Below are 19,178 nucleotides of genomic sequence, written 5' to 3' on the forward strand. Positions count from 1 at the left end.
GGCCAACCTTCTTTTTTCTATGCAGGTGGGCCTTCAATTGATTGAATGAGGCCCACCCCTATCATGGAAGGCAGGCAATTTGCTTTATTCAGTCTACTGATTTAAATGTTAATTTCATCCCCCAAACACCTAGAATAGTGTTCAACCAAATATCTGGGCACCCTGTGGCCCAGGCAAGTTGACACAAAATTAACCATCACAATCATGTATTTTATTTAATAGTTTTAAATTTACCCCCTTTCTTTAGGAATATAATGCATAAATTCTTTCTAAAATTGTTTTCAGGCTTTTTTTTTTTTTGGTATTTCAGGGACAGGGAAATATTTTTTTTAAAGAGGGAAATCATCATGAGGTTATTAACCTTTTATTCTTCCAAGTAATTCAATTAAAACTAATTTAAAATAAAAATAAAACATCTCCCATCAGCTGTGACATCATTTCATAAAAGGATGATAGTTTTAACACCCTACCCCCTCAAAAGAGAAAGGCATAATCTTGGAAAGAAAAACCATCTTTTCCAGGAAAGGACAGTTGGCCATCCAACACTTTCATTTTACTTTTCAACGTTTTTTATTTATTTTTGGGACAGAGAGAGACAGAGCATGAACGGGGGAGGGGCAGAGAGAGAGGGAGACACAGAATCGGAAACAGGCTCCAGGCTCCGAGCCATCAGCCCAGAGCCTGACGCGGGGCTCGAACTCACGGACCGCGAGATCGTGACCTGGCTGAAGTCGGACGCTTAACCGACTGCGCCACCCAGGCGCCCCTCAACACTTTCATTTTAAAGGACATTTTTTAAAACTTTAAAATAAAAATACAATGTAAAGTTGCATTTAATTATCTATGCTGCAGATAATATTTTTCTTGACACAAGTTGTCAATCAAGGTAAGTATATATGGGCTACACTGCAATACAAAGTGAGCTTGAGTCTCCCCAGCCCTTTTTGTCACTTCATTATTAATACTGTCATCAAAAATAAAATCGCCAAGAGGTTTATTGATGGAAAGCATACATTCTCGCTACTTCATTCAATTTGTAATATCCTGAGCACACTCAGAGAAATGTGTGAGCAACTCCACTTACCATATTTTCCGCAACTTCTCTTTTCTTCCCCCAGAGCAGGGAACAAAACTCATGACGGTGGCCCAGGAGTCTGACTGCTGAGGCTGGCAGGGAAGGACCTGCCAGGCTGTTTTTGTTTTTGTTTTTGTTTTCTGCCTGGTTACCCACAGTTAGGAGAACTTTATCTGTAGCCTAACGTGGAGCCATTGGAATGTATCTGAGTGGAGTGCCATGGACTTGACTTCGACACAGACAGCACTTTTCCAGACGTGCATATCTGAAACCACTAATCTAGTCCAATCCTCTTACTTTTCAGATGAGGAAGCTGGGGTCCAGGGCCCAGAGATCAACTTGAATCAAAGTGGATTGAGGATGCTCCAGTCAGAATTATGGAAATCAGGCCCACATCTCCCTGACTGCCAATATAGCTCTGACTTTTACCCTTATTCAGATATGTTCTCATGCCTGAGGCACTGTGCCCGCCGTGGAGCACCATTCTGGTAAGTGAATGACTGCCTCTCTCATGTGTTAAATGTGTTAAATGCCCCAGGGATTCCAAAGCTGGATCCTTCCACAATCTTGAACTTTATTGCACTTGAACACACACACACACATACACACACACACACGCACGCATGCACGCACGCACGCACACACACACACCCAGAGCAGAAAGGCATAATTACAGAAAGAAAAATCATCTTTTCCTGAAACTTATCTGAAGACTAAAGGCCTCACCCTAAACCTAAGTCTAAGGGACCTGGGGTCCTACTGCCTATTGTAGATGTCTCTGGATCTATCTGGATAGTAAATAGTATGTGCTATTTAATACTACCTTCAGGCTAAGCCCTGTGTCTAGCGTTCTACATACATGACCTCATTCATTACTCACAAGACCCTATGAAATTGAGATGAATGTGCCCATTCTATAAGGACATTGAAGCCTAGCAAGCTTCTATGACTTTCCCAGAGTCACACAACAGATGAATGGCAGAATGTAAGTGCAAGTCCTTCTGCCAGATCCCAATGTATCCTAGACCAACATTCCATGTTGTCCAGGACCGGCTGTATGGCAGGTACACAGGGAGAATTGAGAATTGCTCAGATGAAGAAATACAAAAGTAGCTTCCTTCTCTGTCTGAAGATGCTGTTCCCCAATCAGGCCACCTCCAAAGTGATTCAGGAAATGTCCCATTAAATGTGAGCCACAGCTCTGACCATAATCTTCACACAGACTAAGGGTGTGCTAGCTTGTTACACTTTTAATTTAAATACTTGGTGTAAGTTCGATTTGAGACCTGGGGAAGTCCCTAGATCTCTCCCTTATGGCCGGGGGCTGGGCCGGGCTCCCTTCTGTTCTCTCACAATTGATTGTTCGAAGGGAAATGCTGGCCCTCACATGGACCCCTGCTGCACTTCATCTCACTGGATTTGGCTCATCGTTCCAGCCAACTGAGATCATTTAGAAGTTTGATTTTGTCATCAATCATTTTTTTCTATCCCTCCCAGCTGCATGTCAGCCACAGATGTGATAAGCGGACTTTATATGTCTTTGTCCAAATCACTGGTACCAAATATTAAACAGGGCTAAGCACTGTTCTCTGGGGCCTACCTCTGCCATGATCCCAGGGCATTTGCATGAACCTTTATTCCAGAATATGTCCCATGACCTTATCGTGGTTTGGTTTTTTTTTTTTATGCTATATGCAAGCACATCAGGAGTTGAGCCTTGATATTATATGCCTTTTAATCCTCTTTGGGCACAATGCTGGCCACTGCAAAAAAGACCCAGTGTTTGCTGGGCAGGGTAATAAACAGAGCCATTGATTTGGTGTCGGAAGACTGAGGTTCAAGTCCAGCGGCTGCATGTAAGCTTGTTATCCTTCCAGGCCTCAGTTTCTCTGTCTATAAAGTAGGGATAGGGGTCCCTACAGACAGCCTCATTCAGATGTGGTGGAGCTCAATGAATAACGGGCACGAACGTGCTTGTTCACCCACCCCTACCTAGTTGTGCTTTTATGACACATTTCTTCAATCTGAAATTTATTTCTCCTTCTTTATCTCATCAACACCACCCTCACCCTGCTCCCCTCCTTCTGTTTTTCTGGGAACCCTTCCTTGGCACCCTCTGGGAACCCTACCCTACCTTAGGTAGGCCATCACCACATCCTCCGAGCTCCCACAGCATCTGCCGACTTCACTGGGGCCCTTATCCCTTGTATGTCCCCAACTGTCTGGTTACTTGTCCATCTTCCCGTCCAGCAGATGGTCTTAAAAGTCAAGAGCTACACCTTATGTATCTTTGTCCCTGGCACCAGTGCAGGGACCTGGGACACAGAGGACACTCTATTATGGAACAAATATGAATGATCGTAAGCTGCAAAGTCAGCCCTGCTCTTGCATTAATTATAACTGCAGGGAGAGGTGTGGCGGTAAGGGTTTTTGCTCTCGGGCCAATGGCAAGTGTCACCGTGAGCACACCTATAATGGGGCTGGATGTTCTTGTTTATCCTTGGGGAGAAACGAAGGCGGATCTGATGACAAAGCCAGCTTCGAAGCTCTGTGAGAACAGGTAGCATGTCTGTTTTGTTACCACTGTCACAGGTTGGGACCCCCAGCAAGTAGACTCTGAGATGGAGATGGCCATGCAAGGACTTTACTGGGGAGTGTCTTTGGGATCAAGCCCTCTGGGCTCATGGGGGGAGCAGGTCTGGGCTGATGGAGAAGCCGAATTGCAATGCACTAGCAACAAAGGACTCAGCTGGTCCTGTGGAAACTGTGAGCTGCGGAAGGCCCTTCAGAGTTGTCTTGTCTGAGACAAGACCCTCCCATCGACCTGTCTTGGATGAAGGCTGCCTCAGGGAGGGAGTGAAACCTGGGGCCAGGCACTTCTCTCCAGCCGAGGACATTCCCAGAGAGGGACACAGCTGAGGGTCTGCCAACACTCACAGCTGCTGGAAACACGACAGCCTAGGTGCCAGAACAGGGAGTGTCTGTGTGCCATGTCTCTGTGCCCGATCGTGTCTGGCCTACCATGGCCCTCGGTGAACACACAGCGAGTGAATGAAAGAATCTGCAGCCAGTCTCTGGTGGAATCCTGTATGTTCCCTGTGGCACTTCCAACACCCATGCAGTCCATGCACCTCTAGAACGTATGACCCCCTGGCCAAGGCTGTGTGGGTGCTTGGCTCAGGAATGAGTCGGACATGTTCCCTCCCCTTGAGAAGAAAAGCAGACGCATAACCAGTCCTACCTCCCGGGGAGGACTTTATTATTTAAAAAAAAATTTGGGGGGGGCGCCTGGGTGGCTCAGTTGGTTAAGTGGCCGACTTCGGCTCAGGTCATGATCTCACGGTCCATGGGTTCAAGCCCCACGTTGGGCTCTGTGCTGACAGCTCGGAGCCTGGAGCCTGTTTTGGATGCTGTGTCCCCCTCTTTCTCTGACCCTCCCCTGTTCATGCTGTTTCTCTCTCTCTGTCTCAAAAATAAATAAAGGTTAAAAAAAATTTAAAAAAAATTTTTTTTAAGTTCACCTATTTTGAGAGAGAAAGAGAGGAAGAGAGAGGGAGAGACAGAATCCCAAACAGGCTCTGCACTGTCAGCACAGAGCCCCACGCAGGGTTTGAACTCACAAACCGTGAGATCATGAGCTGAACACAGATCAGGAGTCAGACACTGAAGCAACTCAGCCAACCAGGCGTCCCCCAGGAGCGGAATTTAAGGTGAGTGAGCTCAGAAGGCTGTGATAGCACAGACAAGGCAGACAGCTTCTTGAAGAAGGAGACATTGGAACAGAGGCCGGAAGGACAAGAAACAAGAATTTAAGGTGAGTGAGCTCAGAAGGCTGTGATAGCACAGACAAGGCAGACAGCTTCTTGAAGAAGGAGACATTGGAACAGAGGCCGGAAGGACAAGAAACAGGAAGCCTCTAGGCAAACGCACAGTGGAAACCAACAGTGCTGGCCTGACAGCCCACGTGGACCCTGTGGTGGAGGCAGGCCAGGCCAGCTCTCAGGGCCTTATGTGCCAGACCGCAGAGCCTGCACCGAGGCAGCAAGGAAGGGTTTTGGCAGAGGGCCGACAGCCCGGTTTTCTCCGAGGGACATGGGGTTCCGTTCCTCATGTCATTTTCTCTCCAGGAGTTCCATAGGAACCAGCCACCTAAGCACATACCATACCCATGGCCTCCTCCCAGAGCACAGTGTGAACTGTCCCCACTGCTGAGTCCCCTGACAGGTTGCGGGAGCCACTGCCCCTCAGAAGGAAGGGTGTGTTCTTGCCTTGACATGCAGGCCAGGAGCTCCTGAGGGTATGACCTCAATGAAAGGAAACCCAGTCAACACAGAGAAGTCAAGGCGACTCTTCCTACACCAAAGGAGCAGTATCACACAGCGGGGAGTCAACTGCTCAGGGAGTCCGCGAGGGCTGGCTTACATCCACTCTGGGCTGCTTACTGGATCCCTGGTAGGGGCAAGTCACGAACCCTCAATCTCCTCATCTGTAAAATGAGAAAAAGCGTTGAACCACACTAATAAGGACACTCCAGGTAACCCGATGATGAGATATGGTTTTATGTGTATCAGATTGACAAAGCTTTTTAAAAGATAATGATCAGGGGCGCCTGGGTGGCTCAGTCGGTTGAGCGTCCAACGTCAGCTCAGGTCATGATCTCGCAGCTTGTGAGTCTGAGCCCCGCGTCCAGCTCTGTGCTGACAGCTGGGAGTCTGGAGCCTGCTTCAGATTCTGTGCCTCCCTCTCTCTCTGCCCCAACTCACTCACGTTCTGTCTCTGTCTCTCTCAAAAATAAATAAACATCAAAATAAATAAATAAATACATACATACATAAATAAATACATAAATAAAAGATAATGATCAGTGCTGATGAAGGTAGATAATAGAAGCTGGCTCATTGACTGTGGGTGGGTGTGGTGGATTGAAGTCAACAATTAAGCATCAAGTCTTTGAAATTCACATATCCTTTTACCCAGAGATTACACTTCTAGGAATTGACTGTAAGAAAATAATTGAGACATAAACGGCAGGAAAATGTATGTTAAATGGTGTTTAGCAAAGCTTATTTATGAAAGCAAAAATTTCCATGTATGGAAATAACCTACATGTCCCTCAACATCTATTAGCAGATAATTGTGTTAATAAATTACAGCACACCCTTGTGTTTGGATATGTTTGGCTACTATGCAGCAATGCAAAATTAGACTTGCAAATTTGATTTACTAACATTAAAAAGGGTTGCAATCTAATGCTAAGAAAAAAGAATAAAACTTATTTATATTCCAATCCCAATTTTATAACCACAATAAAAACTAGAAAAATCTCTTTTGTTGTTATTGTTATAAAATTGTGATTGAAATGTCATTTTGTATGTTTTCACTGAATGTTGTGTTATAAGCAACTGGTTACCAACAAATGAACTCATTATTAATCTGGGGGACTAGGGCAATTCTAATTTCCTCCTCCTTTTTTGTAAAACTATTTTAAGCATTCCACCATTATTGCTTCCATAATTTTTAAAAAATGTTTATTTATTTTGAAAGAGAAACAGCGAGCAGGGGAGGAGCAGGGAGAGAGTGAGAGAGAGAGAGAATCCCAAGCAGACTCCTCACTGTCAGCACAGAGCCTGACACAGGGCTCAAACTCACCAACCATGAGATTGTGACCTGAGCTGAAATCAAGAGTCAGACGCTGAACTGACTGAGGCACTCAGGCACCCCTCTGTAATTTTTTTATGATCAGAAAAATCAGAACATAATTTTAAATACATTACTAATAATGTATGCCTCTCAGGACTCCTGTAATGACGAATAAGATAGTACACACGAAGGAGCACTATAAACAGTAAACCCTGTATGTACATGAGAATGTATTCCTTTCTGAACCTCTGCATTTCCTTGTATGAAGTCATCTTGCAGTAAGAAGGATGTCCATGTTGAGGTCCTGGTGCCCTGGAAAGTTTTTGGTAGGCTACAGAGGATTTATTGGCCGTCTCTGAAGGATGCCTCTTGGTTATCTATCTCCCTGGTCCTTCCTGTCTCTCCAGTCCCACTGTCCTGTCCTGGTTCCGATCACCATCACCCCCTTCCTGTACCACCACATCAGCCCTGTTTTTGCTCCTTTTCTCTCCTGGATCCTGGTCTCCTTCAGCCCTCACGCTGCAGCCACAGGGATTGTTCCACTGTGTGCCTCTGACCATGTTATTCCCATGCTGTTGCCAAGGGGGAAAGTCCAAGCTTCTTGGTGTGGTGCATGAGGCCATGAGTAATCTAGCCTCCATCCAGTTCTCCAGGGACATCTCCTACTTCCCCACCATGCCTGAAAACACAACGTTGGTTCCAGCCAAGCTCTATTACATTAGTTACCCCCAAACACTCCATTCTTTTTTAATTCTTCCATCTTCCCACAATGCTTTTTCTCCCTTGTTCATTCTGAAGACTCCCGTTCAGCCTTTCCAGACATTCCCTGTTGTCTTTTCTCTACTCCCCAGCTTATGCCCAAAGATGTCACTTGTGAGACATTCACAATGCTAATGAAGGTAATTCTTTACATGTCTGTAAATTACATGTCCTCCATTGGACCACGAGCTCCTTAAAAAGGTATCCTATTCACCTTTGAAACATTGCCACCTATCACATGACCACTATAGTCCAGGGATTTGTTAGCATTTTCTCAAATAAACTTTGTCAGAATTGTACGCCATGGCATAAAGGAAATCATACCTACATTTGCCCTGGCTGCTCTGTAATTCTGACTTCACTAAGTCCCCAGCCACCCAAGTGATCTCTCATAGTTGTCATCTGGAGGACAGGGGAGCATTAGGGGAAAAGCAGAGCCCCTCAATTACCAATTCTGACAATCCTCATTTTAGCTCAGGTCTCCCCATGCAAACAGACAGTCGACATGTGATTGGAGAAGAAATAGAAGTATGTTTCTATTAAAACCATGTTCCTTAGGTTGTCACTCTGAATTTATATCCCTCTGGCCCTTGCCAAGTTGGCTCTTGGCTATACTGTGTCCTGAAATGAGAGCATTCTTCTTATAGCCCCAAGAGATGCCTACAATGCCTGAAGATTGAAAACAGACCTTGCAACATAGATTTGGGAATTTGTAGAGTCCAAAGCACCACTGTCCTATATAACCTGCCCCAGATAACATAGCATCCCTTTGTACCTCTGATTAGAGCTTTGTTGGGTAGAAGAATTCACTGCTTGAATGATGCTCCTGTTACCCAAGAGGAGGGGCAAGAAATACAGCTGGGATGGTGACAGTCAATCAGCTCAGGGTACAGGAAAATGCCACCCAGAGTTTCTGGGTTTTGGCCTTTGGACAGAACCAACCATGGGGTATATGTGCATCTAGATGTTTAAATCAATAAAAGAAAACTATTTTCGGGTGCCTACTATTTATAGGGTCCCTTGCTGAATCTGGTGGGGAATGAAGAGTTGAGCAAGAAGGTCATTGCCCCCAAACTGTTCATTTCTACTGGAGAGGAAAAGTCTAGATCTTAATAGCCATGACTTACAGGAGAATAGGAGCCATAGAAAGTGCTATGTGTGTGCCAATGGGTAATACGGGATGGTAAAAGGAGCACAGAGTTAGCAGCCGAACAGATTTCAGGCTCAAATGCAAGTTTAGCCTGTTGCCTTTAGGCAAAGTCCTGCACCTCTCAGAGCCTCAGTTTCCTCCACTGTAAGATGGGCTCCCATAGCCACTTCGTAAAGAAAGAGTTAGGAGGAAATTCAGTGAGATGGACCAAGTGAGGACCTGAACTGTAGTAATCCCTGGCTTCTCTCCCTTTCACTGCTGGTCAGAGCTAAGACCTGGTGACTCCATAGATAACCCTGGGCAAGCACGGGTCCCAGGGGGTGGCAGGAAGGGAGAGCAGAGTTTGAGGTGAAAGCCTTTGCCCTATCCTTTCATTTTTCAGAAAAAATGTCTTCCTGTTCGATGACCTTCAGCCTGCATGTCTTTGGACTTAGCAAATGCTATGTCAGACAGGTTAAATGCTTTTGGTTCACTTGGATTACAATTTCTGGCAGCCTGAGAAACTGAGCTGGGCTCACTTAGACCAGGAGCTTAGGCGTCAGGCAAGCAAACCATCCCCCTGCCTGGTGAATTAGATGAACGCCTGTCCTAAAGAGGAGAGTGATGGGGTCATCCCTAAGGATCTTCCTGTCCAGAAGCAAGATATTCGTGACCTGAGCCCAGCCTCCCAGATGAGTTGCCCCTTGATCTACGAAACAGCGAGATCCATGAGAGCAGGCGGCCATCCGATCCAGCCAACATCCCATTTCTAGGTCAAATATTGAGTCCTCAGGAATCTGGCTTTCCATGCTTGTGTCAGAAAAAAGTCTTCACTATTAACTCTTAGCTTACCCACGACTTGCCTGTGGAGGCTCCTTTTCTACCACCTCCCCTTATGGATGGAAGGATAAATGAATGAAGGGACACAAATGTGCTTGCAGACCTCGTCCTGAAATCATCAAAGAGGTGCAACAGGGAGCTCACTGGGATATGTGGCACCATTATTTCTCTCTTTCTAGTGGGGAGGTTTTATGAATTGACTGTATCCCCCAAAATTCATATGTTGAAGTCCTAAGTCCAAAGTGATGGAGATACGGCCTTTGGGAAGTAATTAGGGTGAGGTGAGATCTTGACTAATTAGGGTGCGATGAGAGCTTGTTCTCTGTCTTTCTGTAAGCACACATTGAGGAAAGGTGATGTGGGCATACAGTGAGAAGGCAGCCATCTGCAGACCAGAAAGGAAGCCCTCATCAGAAACCAACCATACTGCCTCCTTGACCTTGGACTTGCCACCTCCAGGGCTGTGAGAAAATAAATTACAGTTGCCTACCCTCCCATTCTAGGGACTTTTGGTATGGCGGCCTGAGCTGCCTGACACAGGAGGGAAAGACGATTCTTCTCTAGCAGCTGACACCATCGTCCACCCACACGTCCCAGCCAGAGCCCCGAGGGTCGTCCTTGACACCCCTCCTCCTTCTACCTTCCTCACCTAATCAACCACAGTGTCTTAAAAAAACACATTTCTCCAACCTGCCTGGTTCTCTGCCGGAGCTCCACCAGAGGACTCACCAGGTCCTCTGCACGCCCTGGACCTGTGTACTAGTTCCTACCCCTAGCATTTCTCCCTAGGACTGCAGCAGCAGCCTCTTGATGGTCTCCTGCCTTTGCTCTTTCCATCCCAATCCAGCCTCCGAGTGACCAGTTACAAAACCTGAGCTGGCACTGCCCTGCGTAATGCCCCTTGTGGGTTCCTGTTCATCCAAGCTTGGCCCGTTACCTGGACCCAACAAGGCTTCAGATAACCTGCCTCTGCCTACCTCAAAGCCTCATTTGTCGCCTCCGCATGACGCTCCCCATCACCTGACCCACCGTACAGGCTCAGCAGGCCATCCTCTCTCACATTTCTGCAACTTCACATTCCCTAGTCTGCTTTCCTGACTTCCACTCTCCCTCTTCCCCCAGCAAATTCCTCCTTCTCCAAGGCTTCTCCAAAGCTCAGCTTAAGTCTTTCCTCTCCATGGAGTCTTCTCTGCCAGCCTCCCAAGCCCTCCTTCCAGGGTTGGAGACTTCCTTTGGGCTCCCATGAACCCTAGCTCATGACCATCCTGATGTTTATTGTGGGGTATTTTCATCGGCCAATTCCTTACTGGTCTGTCTCCCTTTTAGAACCAGGGTACAGAGTTTGCTGGGGCTGCCATAACAGAGCGCCATAAGCTGGGTGGCTTAAAACCACATGAATTTATTTTCTCACAGTTCTGGAGACTGGAAGTCCACAATCAAGGTGTTAGCGGGCTTGGTTTCTTCTGAGGCCTCTTCCTGGCTTTTGTAGACGGTCATCTTCTCCTCCATGCGTGTCCACATGGCCTTCTTTCTGTGAGCTACATCCTCTTCTTGCAAGGACACCGGTTGTGTTGGATCAGGGCCCACCCTAATGACCTCGTTTTAACTTAATTACTTTTTAAAGTCCTATCTCCAAATAAATAAAATAAAAGTCCTATCTCTAAGTACACTAGGGTTTAAGACTTCAACATATGAATTCTGGATGGGGATACAATTCGGCTCCTAACAACCAGCCCTGGGCTTCTTGAGAACAGGCCCTATGTCTCCTTCATGCTACATCATCAGATCTGGCCCAGAGCATGGGTCATGGCAGATGTCTCAGGAATTATCTGTGGAATGAAGATACTCCAGGGAATTCTGAGCCAGTCAGAGAGACCTGTTCTCTCTTTTCCATGGAGGCCAACTCCAGGGACCCCCTCCTCAAGTCCCATTCATTGTTTGAATCAGACAAACCAATCAAATGCTTAAAAGTTGCCAAGACAGTGACAGAGAACATACGATACTGGGAAGATTGTTTTGCTGGGGACAACCGGCCTGGACTCCAATCCAGGGTCCCTAGTAGCTGACTGTCCTCAAGGACAGTTAACTTCTCTGAGCTTTCATGGCTTCAAATGAAAAATGAACCCCTGGAAGAGAGCCAGTGGTTTTCATTCCTGGCTGTCCATTAAAGCCTTCTGTGGAAAGGCTTGAGCATTGATACTTCTTAAAGGTCCCCTAGGTGATCTGATGGCCAGAGTTGAGCGCCTCTAAGATGGAAGACAGACATGGTGACCTGTATCAGCTGTTGTGAGGAGCCCCTGATCTTACTAATGAACTTAGCTGGGAGGAGGAGCAGTATTTGTCCTGGTTTAGGCAACAATGGGAAGAGTTTCAAAAGTTCCCCATCTCTGAGCAGTTTCAAGTTCTTGGCAGATGGTAGAAAGGAAGAAGCCAAGCACAGATGTATTAACTCATTCGCCGCGCCGGGCACTGCGTTAGGTATGTGATGTCACAGAGTCACCACCACCCTGGGAATGTTCTGCCTGTGTCACAGCAAGGAGACCTGGACTCGGAGAAGGCAGATGACCTGCCTAGTGTGGCGTGCTTGTGGGAGGAGGGACTAATGCTGAGGTGAGTACCGTCCGCACATCCCATCCTTGTGGCGTTATAACGTGCAGAGTGGTGACCTTCCGGAGCCTGGGCCCAGGACGGTGGCATCCAGCAGGTGCTCCACAAAGATTTGCCAGGGGAAGGACAGGAAACAGCACTTACTGAGCCCCCCCGTGTGCTGTGCTATGTTTGTACGCTCTCACCTCATCTGAGTTTGGTAGCATTACCTGATGGTACAGACAGCTGGAGAGGGTAAATAACTTTCTCAATATGCTTCAGCAAAAACAAGGAAAAAAAAAAAAAGACAAAGCTAACTCTTCCTAAGGATTAGTAAAGGTCAGACAGCTCGTGTGTGGCTGGATCAGAGATTCCCAACCCAGGTTTCTCCGACTCCAGAGTTCACGCCTCCCCTCCCCACACTCCACTCCCCGACACATTCAGGACTTTGCCGGGCGTCTTCCTGGAGGCACTGACACGATCTCATGGACACTTCCTCTTTTTCCACGTGATGGGGTCTGTCGGAAAGGGGGCTGTGGCTGCACGTCAAATGCTGCCCACGCTCTCCGCTGCGTGGAGCCCCAGAGTCCTGGGTCCAGAGTGGAGTCTTAGGACAGAAGCGGCGTGTGCTGGTACGGAACCCTGTGCCCTGGGTAGGCTGCCCTTCTTAGGGTTACGTAACCAAAACTCGGAAGCTCGAAAAAGCTCCCTTGGCTCCACACAATTTCCAAGTCCAGACCAGACCCAGAGGGGGATTCCCTCTCGAATGCCAGTATAAGTTCTGAGTGAGTATGAACTGAGCATGTCTGGGGACAAGAGGTAGGGGTGATGGTGGCTGTTGAGCTGAGGCTTTAGCACTCCCAGAGATGAGGAACTTCCCCCAGTAGAAGCTGGCTCAGAGGACAAACGTGCTCCGTGCTCCCCTTCTGCCCGCTAGAGGCTCGCCTGGACTTTGAGTGAGGCTGCAGGCATCAGGGGGGTTTTCCCTAGGAAGCCAGAATAACCAAGGCTTGCAAAGTTAAAAATAAGAGCTTAGATGTGGAAGGCATAGCTCAGCCCTCCAACTGAGTGATTCATAGCATGGAGGTGGGGCTGGCTCTGCCCTTTCATTTTCAGCTTCCTTCAAGAGGTTCTGAGGGAGATGTCTCTTCTGAATTGAAAGCAGGAGAAGAGTATCTGAATTATCTTAGTCTTTTGTCCTGTGGTACAAGCCCAACCATAAGACAGAGGCCTATTTTATAAATGACAGCTCCCTTCGCTAGCAGAAGGGGCTGCTGTCATTTAAATCATGGCACTTGTGACCGTTGGGAAGCACACAAATGTTGTGGCTATGGCACCAACTTTCGAGCTGATGTTTTCTGAGTTCAACCCTGACTCCATGCCCCGTGCTGGGTAACATTGGGCAAATTCCTTTACCTCTCTGAGCCTCAGCTTCTTCACCTGCAAGACAGAAGCCATAACAATAGAAGCTAAAATGTATTGAGTGCTTCAATGTTGCCAGGCACTTTGAGTGTTAGGAGGGATTTAAACTCAGCCATGCAGCCTCCTTACCAAACCATCCCCCCACCCTCCCGCCCATGGTACTAAGTGTGTCAAAGCAGCTGTCGGCAGCTTCGATGGCTGACGTGGCATTTGTATTTCAGAGCTATTGTTTAACTTTTGCTCAGTGAGGCAGACCCAATAGGAATGATGTTCCCGTTTTAAAATGAAGAAATGATGCTCAGAGAGTTTGAGTGGCTTTTCCGAAATGGCAAAGATGGGTCTGAGCCCAAGGCATAATCACAGTGCTAATGTGCCAGGCGGATGCCTTCCAGATGTCTCCATAGAGTAGTGGTTCTCAACCAGGGGTGATTTTCCCCTCCAGGGACATGTGGCAATGCCCGGAGATGGTTTGGTTCTCACAACGAGGGAAGGAGGAACTATTGTTTCTGGTGTAGAGACAACTAGACTCTTAAACCTCCTGCAAGGCTCAAGACAGCCCCCACAACAAGGAATTAACCTGCTGTCGAAGGTCACTAAGGCCAAAGCTGATACAGACTAAAGCAGTAAGTCAAAGTGTTTCTATTTTACAGCTGATAAAGCTGAGGCTTAGAGGTTAAGTAACTTCCCCAGGGTCACATGGATAGGACATGGTAAAGAGGGCGTAAAAGCCAGACAGTTTGAATTTATACCTGGCTTGGTAACCACTAAGTGCTTACAAACATTATTTATTTTTTAAATAAAGTATTTGATAAACACAAAAATATATATCTGTAAGTATGAAAGCTAATGATATAAGGAGCCATTAAAAAAAACAACATTAATTGGGGCACCTGGGTGGCTCAGTCGGTTAAGCGTCCAACTTTGGCTCAGGTCACGATCTCACCGTTCGTGAGTTTGAGCCCTGCGTTGGGCTCTGTGCAGACAGCTCAGACCCTGGAGCCTGCTTCGGATTCTGTGTCTCCCCCTCTCTCAGTGGCCCACCCTCGCTTGCACTCTGTCTCTCTTTCTCCGTCAAAAAAAAAAAAAACAAAAACCCAGAAACATTTTAAAAAGTAAATAAGACATTAAAAAAAACATTAATTGTAATCCTCACAACTCCGCTGAAATATAAATATGATTGTCCTTTCTTTACAAATGAGGAAAGTGAGGCATGGAGAGTATAAGTCACCATCTGAGGCCACACAACACATGATGCCATTTTAGGCGATTAATATTTGCTTGAGTGGCTTAGATTAGCATGCTTCAAAATCTACAGATATCAGAGCAACACAGTCATCAAAGAACTGAAAAACACCTGCTACAAATACAAAAGGAAATATTTATATAGATCTGATTGACATCAGGAAAAACTACGTTTAAAATCTGGGAAATTGTGTCCTATCCCACTACACCTTCTTTAAAAGAAGAAAGGGATAAGAAGAGAGGAGGAAGAGGAGGAAGAGAGCTCGTGGAGGCCTGAGATGAGCTGCAATGTAAGCTGAAATTCTATCCATGATGTTCTCAACTCATAATGCCAAAAGAAGTTAGATGAAAATAATAAAGCTACTGAATTCTGATCATACGGGAATTTTTTTCTAATCTAAAATCATTCATGTCTGAGTGAGCAATCCCAGAACATGAACGGTAGTTTTTATGACAAAGGACACTGACCACAGTGGCCCCACTTCCTTTTGTCTGACAGAACCCTGACCTGCTTTGCGGTCATCGGAGACACAACTGGCCTTCACGTAGGGGTGGGGCCTTCACTAGAAGGGAAGAAGACAGAATTTCTCCTCCAAAGCCCATTAGTTCCCTTTCCACAGGCCCCATAGAGTGGGAAGGCAGGACTGGGTGTAGCCTTTGCCTGGGAGGCTGTCAGATTGAGATGACCAAGGAAAAGTGAGGGGGGCAGTTGGAGGAAATAAGTTTGAATTGAAACTTTGTGTTAGGGGAGGACCACAGAGATGTCAGGAAGTTTCACATTTTGACCTGATCAGTTCATTACAGTAGGAAGGGAGAGGGGTTGTAGGCACCAGACAAAACTGAGTGTTCTCCGTTCAAATAGAACCAGAGTCCTGAGTATACACTGAATCTTCCAGGGAAATTTAAGCATGACTCTGGTATCATGGAGGGTAGAGTATGTCCAGCGGGGACCCAACAGGTCTAGAAACGTGACCAATAAGCAAAGCATGCCAAAATCCACGGGGTGGCGAGAAGTAATGTTCCTGAATGTCACTAACAACCTAACTCAGAGGACAGTACAGTGTGTCTACAAAAAAGTTATCTCCCTTTCCTTTCTCATGGAGGGTGGCCAAGGCAATAGTGGAAAGAAAAATTATTGCTTGAAATATCGTCAATGAAAAGCAAACAAAAATGTGATTCAAATCTATCCCTCAGTGATTTGGAAAAGAAATAATAAACCAGATGGCATCTGAAATAACAGTGGAAACAAAATAAGTAAACATTAGTATCAGTACACTAGATGAAAAACTGGTGCATATATTGTGGAGGCTGGACTTGGTAAGTCCCAGATCTACAGGGTAGACCTTCAGGCTGGAGACCCAGGGAAGAGTTGCAGTTCAAAGTCAAATGCTAGCTACTGAAAGAATTCATTCTCGCTCTGGGGAGGTCAGTGTTTGTTCTATTAAGGCCTTCAATTAATTGGATGAGGCCCACCCATATTATGGAGGGTAATTTGCTTTGCTCAGAAGTCCACTGATTTATGTTAATGAATTCCAAAGCTCACTTTTACAGAAACATCCAGGATAACGTCTCGACCAAATACCTGAACACGATGGCCCAGCCAATCTGACACATAAAGCAAACCATCACAACTAATTTGTGGCAGTAGTCTTTGTGTAGTGCTTTGTAATTTCAGTGCAAATTTTTAGCCTTTATTTATTCTTTATTTTAATCCACTCCATACATTTTTTTGTGGATTAGCAAATTGAGGTCGAAATGCTGGGTAACCCCCCAGACACAACTAGGAAGCATCTTGACCAGGTTCTCTGACCCATTTCACAGTGGTGCCAACACAGCCAGACTCCAGAGCTGTGCCCCTTCCCTGGGGTCAGACTCGTCTTTGAAAATAATAATCCAAAAAGAAAGACTGATGTGAACCTATCAGCCAAAAGAATTTATTGTTGTGGGTGCCAAAGAGGAGGGCATAGGACTGAGGAATACCTCTCATATTCTTTGTTTGTAATGTTACCTATGAGCAATGGTTTTACTAATACCCTCTTTTCCTTATTAGAGAAGATCTGGTCCAACCTTGAAGGTATTTTCTTTAAAACAGATGTCTTTTTAGGGGCACCTGGGTAGCTTCATCAGTTAAGCATCTGACTTGATTTCAGCTCAGGTCGTGATCTCCTGGTTCATGAGATCAAGTCCCACGTTGGACTCTGCACTGTTAGTGTGGGAGCCTGCTTGGGATTCTCTCTCTCCCTTTCTCTCTGCCCTTCCCCTGCTCACTCTCTCTCTCTCACTCTCTCCAAATAAAAAAATAAATAAAGTTAAAAAAACCAGATGTCCTTTTAAAAATCAGTTTCATACATGAAGCTTTTATATATTCATTCCAGTGACTTGTTTGTTCAGTGTCCCTCATATGCCAAGGAAGAAGGTAAATCCCCAGTAGTAAAGCACTGGACATGAGACACAAAAGTGTACATGCTGTATGATTCCATTTAGATGAAGTTCAAGAACAGATAGAATATTCAAGAAACTCAGAATAGTGAGTACCTTTGGTGGGCAGGCTGGAGACACACAGGAGGCTTCTGGGTGTTGGAAATGGTCCATATCTTGATCAGAATAGTTGTTAACACAGACGTATATGTAAGCGAAAAATCACCGAGCTTGTACACCTGAGATTTGTGAGCTTTATTGCCTGTATGGTATATCTAAATTGTATTAATTTGTAATGTTTATTTATTTTTGAGAGAGAGAGACACACACACAGAGTGCGAGCGGGGGAGGGGCAGAGAGAGAGGGAGACACAGAATCTGAAGCAGGCTCCAGGCTCGGAGCTGTCAGCACAGCTTTTTTAATTTTAAAAAGAAATGTTATCTTAGAAGAAAAACAGAAGAATAGTTGGGGCAGGGGGACAAAAAACAAATCAGCATCGGGAAGTGCTCATTTCCAGCATTGCGCTGGTAAGTGGAACCATGAGCAAAATAAGAACATAACAGGGACACAGGGGTGGCTTAGTTGGTTGAGCATCCAGCTTTGGCTCAGGTCATGATCTCACGATTCAGAAGTTCGTGCCCCACATCGGGCTGTCTGCCATCAGCACCAAAGCTGCCAGGGCAGAGCCTGCTCAGATCCTCTGTCCCCTTCTCTCTCTGCCCCTCCCCACACGTGCTCTCTCCCTCTTTCTCTCTCTCTCTGTCTGTCTCTCTTTCTTCTCTCTCTTTAAAAAATAAATAAACATTAAAAAGGGGGTGGGGGGACATACCAGGTGGACATTTGTGGCAGTCAAGGGAGGCAGCAAGACCATAGGACTAGCACCTTTTTCAGTAGAAGCTTGCAGAGCAAAGCCCAACTCCGGGATGGGATGGAAGGAAGAAAGGAAGTTGGGAAATTCTGCTTAACACAATGAAATCACAAATATGCTATCTCCCGAACATCTTGGGGAAGGGGTGAATGCAAAGCCCCACATTTTCTTAGGAGATTTACAAGTCAAAGAATGAAGTGAAACATGACCTATTGTACTAGCAAGGTTTGGAAAAGCGAAACTGCTTTTTACTCTAAAGCATGATTTCCAAAAATCTGGAGCCATCACGTGTGGATGAGTAGGTCATATCTCCTGTGGGATCCTCGAGGAAATGGTATGTGGTCTGGTGGTGGGCCAAAGGAGTTACCTAACATTTTGGTAGAAAGCTCTGGTATGATGAAACCTCCTGGGTGAATGTTTTATGTCCCTGACCATGAAGACCCTTCCAGGGTAGGTGCAGATTTCTCTTTACATCCAGGAATAAAAGCTCTATAGAGTGGCATTGTTCTCTTCCTAGCCCATGCTCCCCAGAGACTGTTCTCAGATGACAAACAAACAAGCAAACAGCTGCAGGCATGGATTTCTGGATTTTTTGATGGTTTCTAAGAATTGCTTGGGGATTTGGTGAAAAGAGAATTCTCCCGAATAGAATCATCTTGGATTTTCCAATTACATGCTCTAATTGCAACAAAGACCCAGGGCTCTAAGTCAGTCTGCAGCCTGTGTGCTTGACTCATTGGAAGCAGAGGAGCTGGCCAAGACCAGTGTGGCCGCAGCCTGGCAATTGCCTTTGATTGGACTCTGCTGCCAGACTGAGTGTGAAGGATCCGGGCCATGTCCCCCAACGATTTTGACTAAGAATTCCACACTTCGTTTCTGAAGAAGCGTGCTCTGAGCCATTGTGGCCGCCGAGTTGAGGGGCTAGCAGGGACTTCACTGGGCTTCTTACAAGCAATGCTTGTGGGGCTGGATCCATCCTGGTGGAACATTCCTAGATGCCAAACCCTCCTGGTAAGGAATGTGCCAGCTGCCAACCATCTTCTAACCACCATCACAGCCTAGGGGCAGTGACCATATCTCCAAAATCCGAGACATATGAGTGTAAGAGGAGCATAGTGATCTGGGCAGGATTAATCTAGCAGTCATCTTGCCAAATGTTTATTACTCTTCCAGAATGGTCTCTGTTCCTTCACCTTTTA

General features: G+C 46.1%; 1 long non-coding RNA gene across 1 annotated transcript in view; it reads left to right on the plus strand.

Moving 5' to 3' along the window:
• The window catches only part of LOC131491529 (uncharacterized), a 568,938-nt gene that overhangs the window by 439,691 nt on the left and 110,069 nt on the right, over positions 1–19,178 (plus strand). Inside the window, exon 6 of the long non-coding RNA XR_009251502.1 lies at positions 1,380–1,563. This is a non-coding gene — a long non-coding RNA (uncharacterized LOC131491529). The remainder of the gene's footprint in view (positions 1–1,379; positions 1,564–19,178) is intronic.

The sequence above is a fragment of the Neofelis nebulosa genome, chromosome 12, assembly GCF_028018385.1.
Source record: "Neofelis nebulosa isolate mNeoNeb1 chromosome 12, mNeoNeb1.pri, whole genome shotgun sequence".
Classification (NCBI taxonomy): Eukaryota; Metazoa; Chordata; class Mammalia; order Carnivora; family Felidae; genus Neofelis; species Neofelis nebulosa.